The sequence below is a fragment of the Lathyrus oleraceus genome, chromosome 6 (genome assembly GCF_024323335.1).
Source record: "Lathyrus oleraceus cultivar Zhongwan6 chromosome 6, CAAS_Psat_ZW6_1.0, whole genome shotgun sequence".
In the NCBI taxonomy this organism is placed as follows: Eukaryota; Viridiplantae; Streptophyta; class Magnoliopsida; order Fabales; family Fabaceae; genus Lathyrus; species Lathyrus oleraceus.
Genome location: NC_066584.1, coordinates 354,620,610 through 354,627,381, shown reverse-complemented (window position 1 = coordinate 354,627,381; position 6,772 = coordinate 354,620,610). Strand labels below are relative to the sequence as shown.

Genomic DNA, 6,772 nt, shown 5'->3' with positions numbered 1-6,772 from the left:
TTTGTAATTTCTGATTTTCATTTTAATTGCCTTATTTTCATTAATTCATATTGAATTTAATATTAATCCAAAAAATATGGGACTTTCACCAAAAAAATTCAAATAATTTTCTCTTTCATTTTCTAAATTAAAATTATTTTTTTGATCAATATTAATATTTTTCATGATTCAATTGTTTTTATGCATATATTTAATTGTTTAAAAATACTTTTAAGTTTTCAAAAATTATGAAATTTTTTCTCCAAGATCCTTTGACCTTGTTTGACCTATGATAAATTTCTTGGCTATTTATTTGGTGTTTTGAAGAGGTTTTAGGTTTTTGATCAACCATAATTTAATTTAATGCACTTTTTAATTGATTTTTAATTGTGTAATTGCAAATAAATTGTGTTGAGCTATTTTTGTTGACTTGTTGAGTTTGACTATGTTTCTTGGGCCTTGGTCAAGGTTGATTTGACTTTTTTTGGATTAAAATCATTAGATTTAGGGGATTGATGAAATGTACATTGCATCTCCCAAATTGAATGAATGATTTTAATTTGATAAAATTCCTTCAATGACCAATTTGTGTTTGCTTCATTTCCCTTCCCTCTTCATCTTCAATCCCTTTCTATCCCACTCCTCTCATTGGCCAATGACGTCTCAATATCCTAAGGCTAGTTGGTTGCAAAATCAATACAAGTATGGATGAGAATAGGTCCACCCCTTTGCCATTTTGTTTTTTGTGTGTGGTATATTTTAGGAGTATGGTTCATTATACCATGTCTCTAACATGCATTAACATCAAAAAAATTATTGATCGGCCTCAAATAGTTGGACTTCTACATAAGTCCAATTACGATTTCTTAACATAACGCTAAATTTTGATACAAAAGGCATAACATTCTAGTAAGTGAGATTGTAAGTCTCCCCCCTTTCATGGTATTATGTGGAAACTTGGCCTTTTTTCCTTCCTTTGGATGATGTCTTGGTTCAAAGATCCATGCTTGTGAATAGAGGGTTAAGTGTTCTCCGAAGAATGACTTAAAACAATTGAAAAGTAAGACTCCACTAACTCCTAATCAACTAACCTTTGACTAACTTTTAATTTCAAGCCATTTACTTTTATGCACTTTAAATTTGAGCCATTTATTATTTATCATTATACATACCATTTAACTTGTTTATTTTAATGTCATTTTCACTTTGCTCACTTGAGCCATACATTGTGATTGTATATACTTGTTTGTGTATTTTGTTTGTATTTGTGGCCTTTTGACCTTAAGATACTTAATAACAACAAAAACTCTAAAAAAAGATTTGTGTGGACTGTTGGATTTGATCTAATACTTGGACATAGAACTAGGCAACATTCCATATACAAAAGGACTTGGCCAATGCCAACATTTGTGAAACCAAGTGCTTGTGAAGTAAAATTTCATCTGATGCAAGTATTGAGATCCCTTTTGAGTTCATCTGCTACATGGTCTTGATGAAAATGTTATTTTGAATATGTGTCTAATGCCTTATTTTGAGCCATTCAAGGACTATGTCATCTGATACATGGGAGCTTATGAAGAAGACTGTGAAATTGCTAACTTGGATGTGACTATCTTTATTTGATACCTTGCTCTTCATCTTGCTATTTGTGTATTGATATTGCTTGATCCTAAACTCCAAGGGAAAATTGGGTTTCTATATGACATTCGTGTCTATTGGATTGCATCTCATTGGTCAGATCTTTTGCACTCTTAACTTTTAATTTTTGCTTAGAATTAGTCCCTTCATCTCCTCCCACTTCTTAAATTTCAAATCTCTCTCTCCTTTTTAAAACCTTCTTTGCTTGTGATTTCTAAACTTAGACTCTTTTGCAAACTAGAAACTTGGGCCTTATGCCATTACATTTTCAAACTCTTTTTCTTAATCAAACTTGTAAATGAATTTAATCATATTGACTTAAAATTTCAAAAGACAAAAATAACTAACACTCATTCAAACTCCTTTTAGGCCTTTGATTCCTCTTTTAAACTTAAGATTTTGTTAAAAGCAATCAACTCACTTTGAAATTGATACCACGAACTACGAGGTTTTGATCCGTCATTTTTATGTTGGTACATAGGCACAAGTCTGAAGGTCTTGTCAAACACAAAAATATAATTAATGAATTCTTTTCTCATCCCCATATTCTATTTATTGCAAACATCATTTTTATACCAAAACACATGTATACACAAAAAAAGGCTCCCTAGGAGTACCTAGGACACTTTAGGTGCTAACACCTTCCCTCTGTGTAACCAAACCCCTTACCTGTAATCTCTGACATTTTATTAGTTTTGATTTGAAAACTTATTATCTTTGGGTTTTGTTCTTACTTTTCCCTTTTCCCTTGGAAACAATAAAAGCGCGGTGGCGACTCTGATTTTATTGACGTTAAGTTTATCCATAGCTTAATGGTCATGAATTTACCGCTACGTTCACCATGCATGTTAATAACCAAGATAAAATACAAAACAATAAACAAAGCATTTCAAAAGAAACAAAAGGTACTTGATTCAATGTTAAGTTGTTTTCTGAATAAAACTCACATCATTGCAACGTGAATGCTTGATCCAATATCAAACATTCTCCATCTATTACATGATCCATTATCTATCATCTCTTCTCCATTCCTTTCTCAAACATGTTCTATCATCTCTTCTCCATTCTCTTCTCAACCTTATTTTATCTCTCACCTCCATTCTTCACACACTATTTTTCATAATAAATTCAAATGCTTGATCTAACGTCAAGTACCTTTTTCAAAATATTTTCATAACAAATTGGAACGTGAAATAGGGTGTACATGTTTGTACACAACATTCAAGTAATTGGGTTGTCGGTCGTACCTAGTCTGAGGACCCGACACTTGACTTTCCCCCTTTAAAACATCTAATGATTCAAACAAGTTAGATCTAGGTGCTATGAGAGAGAATAAGAGTAGTTAGGACTTCATTGTCCTCTCAATTCCCAAGTACTCTAATCGTTGACCGTACTTACTCAAGGGTCAGAGACTTGTCTCACTCTAAATTCCAATGATTAGACTTGCCAAACTCTTTTCACAATCCAAATCTATTTTTTAGATGAAAAAGAGTGGTTAGGGCAACATTATCCTCTCAACTCCCGAGTTATTGGAACGTTGACTATATCTAGCTAAGGGTTTGATGCTTGTCTCCGTACATAAAATCAACCCCAACAAATCAAATCATCTTTTTCCTTAGGGCTTTCTCTTCAAAACCTTTCAATAAGAACATGTTACTTCCGTTCTACCGTGAACGAAGCTTAAGCCTCCATGTGCGAGCAAGTAATGTTTAACTGCTAGAGTGTGAACCAAGCGTATCCATTTTACCGCAAACAAACAAATACTTTCCGCTCCCATGACGGAGTATACAAGCAAGTGAACAGTAGCACGCGAACGTCAATATTGTTCAGTAAAAACAACCAAACAAATGTTCCATTTGTGAGCCGAACTACGAAGCTCTGACTTCCTTATTGCACGTATGAGGATACGTAGGCACAAGGGCCCAAATCCTTGGCGAGCACACTAACTTAAAACTTATTTTCTCTCCCAACTTATTCTCTCATCTCATTCCCGATAGCAAGTAGCATACATATAAACAACATCCATAAGAATTTGATACGAGCAAGTGGTTCCTATGGAGTACCATGGATGTGAGGGGTGCTAATATCTTCCCCTGCATAACCGACTTCCCTTTCCCTTTCCTTTGGAATATATAAATAAGATAAGCACATATAGTTGGTGTTCAACGGTTTTGTCCAATCTATATAGTTCGTTGTGTAAAAATGCCAAAAAAATACTTGTATGTTTCATTCGTGTGCCTATTTGCTACAAGCATGGGGTTGGTCAAGACTGTTGATCACACTAAAATTTACGTATTTTCGACTCCGATTTCGCATGCATTCTAGTTATTTTATTATCATTTTGTTGTGTCATTATTGTGTTTTCCTTTGTTTTCAGGTTTTTACCTTAATAGGAGCCCCGATCGAGAAAAGGAGCGAAAAAGAGCCAAAAACCCTAAAAAACAGCATTTTGCTTTTATGGCTTACCCCATAGAGGGCGCCACAGTCCAAGCCATGACGTGTCCAATTCAAACATCCATCAACTCCCACGTTTTCCCACCACTTCCACTAAGGCGCCCCACTTTGTGCTTGTGGCGGGCGCCATGGCCTTGTGGCGGGCGCCACAAGAGGAAAACGGTTTCCTCTATTTTCAAGTTGAAGGGCATCCAAGTCAATTCCACCTTTTTTATTTGCCTATAAATAGAAACGCGAATTCAGTTTTACAATCACCCAAACTTAGAGCAGACGAAGATCTGAACGTTGGAACAAGGCGAAATCAGAAGCAACTTTGTTTCACTTAGGCATATATTCAGTTTTATAAAGTGGTAATCGCTTCGCATTGGAGTGTTACCACAATTGTGTAATTGAGTCTGTGATAGAGTCTGTATTCGAGTTTGGAGCACTTTGGAAGGAAGTTAATCCTGCCGCCATTTTCTTTTCCGCATTGCAATTTACTCAGCCCTCCGATTGGAGCAGGTTTTTATTACTCGCCTTTACTTTATTTATTTCCCGCGCTCGCCTTTACTTTATTTATTTCCCGCACTCGCCTTTACTTTATTTATTTCTCGCACTCGCCTTTACTTTATTTATTTCTCGCACTCGTTTTTACTTTATTTATTTCCCGCACTCGCTTTAAATTATTTATTTTCCGCACTCGCACTACTTTCATTTATTTTTCAGCACTCGCTTTAAATTATTTACTTTCCGCACTCGCACTACTTTTATTTATTTTAATGCACTTTTACTTTACCATGTCTAGCTAAATTTATAAGGCTAGAATGTAAGGATCGTAATTAAACCAGTAATCCGTACAATTGTTCGTAGAAACACTTAAAGGGCTATTTTAACTTTCAAATTAAGTTTTCCCACACTTCAATTCCGTTGGGTAAGATCGAAAGCCGTCCAACGTCTTTTTAAACTTAATTGTTTTTAACTATTTCAAAAACAGCGAAAGCGCTTTGTCTAGTTCATTAGGAGTTTTTAACATCAAAAAGAAAAGAGATTTTGAAACTATTTTCGGACGCATTTATAAGTTTAGAGTCTGGTTCGTGAGAACCTCTTTTGGTTAAGAAATCCAGGTTATAATACTTTTCAACTTAGTCAAGATAGTATATTTCTTAAAAATAGGTTTACTACTCTAACGCAATGCGCGCCTTTTTATAAGTGACAATAAGAGGGTTAGATTAGGGAGTACAACTCAGTTCTGAATACGCGAAAGCGACAGTTCCCGTTAAATTAGTTCTTTTCAAAGTAGGAAACATTGCCCATAAGTAGTTCTATTAGCAAGTACTTGGATTATCATTTAATTATGTGAAATACATTCGACCCTGTCTTTATTAATTAAATTTATTTTAAAACTTTACTTTTCAATTGCACACTACAAAAACACCTATTTTAATTGCCTTTGATAAACACCATAACAATAGATAACGATAGATTGACACTTGGTCTCTGTGGTTCGATAATCTTTTATATTACTCTGACGCGTTCGTACACTTGCGAACATCAAGTTTAACAACGCATCAAGTTTTTGGCGCCGTTGCCGGGGACCAATTTCGTCAAATTTCATTTTCCTGTTGTTATATCGTTTAGACTTAGGTTATTTCCCACCGGTCAATGCGAAGAACTCGCAGTACCGGAAGTTTAAGTTTAGTAAATCCTCTGGCGGAACCTGAACGTTACGCTCGCGCACGTTTATTCTTTCATAGAATTAAGAGAGCTATGGCCGAAGATCAAAACCAAAGACCTCTTAAGGACTTCACTCAACCATCTAACAAAGAACCTAGTTCTAGTATAGTAAACCCGATCATACCAGCCAATAATTTTAAACTTAAACCATCTCTGTTACAATTAGTGCAACAGAGACAATTCGCGGGTCTCGCTACCGAGAACCCTAACCAACATTTAAAAATATTTCTTCAATTAGCAGATACTTTTAAAACCAATGGAGCTTCTCCTGAGGCAATACGTTTAAGATTATTTCCTTTTTCCCTCAGAGATAAAGCCCTATCATGGTTAGATTCCCTTCCACCCAATTCCATTACGACTTGGGATAACCTTAGAAGAGTTTTTCTTGCTAGATATTTTCCCCCGAGTAAGAACGCCGTTCTTCGAAACCATATAACTAGATTTACCCAAAACCAAGGAGAATCGCTGTTCGAAGCTTGGGAGAGATATAAAGAGTTGTTATGAGCATGTCCACATCATGGTTTAGAAAATTGGTTAATCATTCAAACCTTCTCTAATGGACTTCATTATAACACAAAGATGACCATCGACGCTGCCGCAGGCGGTGCTCTGATGAACAAACCTTACCCTGAAGCTAGTGCCCTCATCGAAGACATGGCTCAAAACCATCAATCATGGGGAGTCGAACGAGCAACAGTTGAGAAGAAGGAAGCCCAAGGAGGAGTGCATGAACTAAGCTCTATAGACATGATGCAGGCTAAAATGGACGCATTAGCCCTTAAAGTCGAGCATATGTACACGAACCCGAATATTGTAGCCGCAGTTTCGTCGGATTGTGAGATATGTGGAACCCAAGGACACCAATCCGCAGAATGTAGTCTATTAAACGAAACCCACTCCGAGCAAGTGAACTACACCCAAGGGAACCCATATTTGAATACCTATAACCCTGGATGGAGGAATCACCCTAACTTCTCCTATAAAAACA

At 35.8% G+C, this 6,772-nt stretch overlaps 1 non-coding gene across 1 annotated transcript; it reads right to left on the bottom strand.

Annotated features, from left to right (window-relative positions):
- Positions 1-6,201: 6,201 nt before the first annotated feature.
- Positions 6,202-6,308, bottom strand: LOC127098786 (small nucleolar RNA R71). The gene has a single exon (XR_007793482.1). It is a non-coding gene; the product is annotated as a small nucleolar RNA R71 (small nucleolar RNA).
- Between the last annotated feature and the right edge of the window lie 464 nt (positions 6,309-6,772).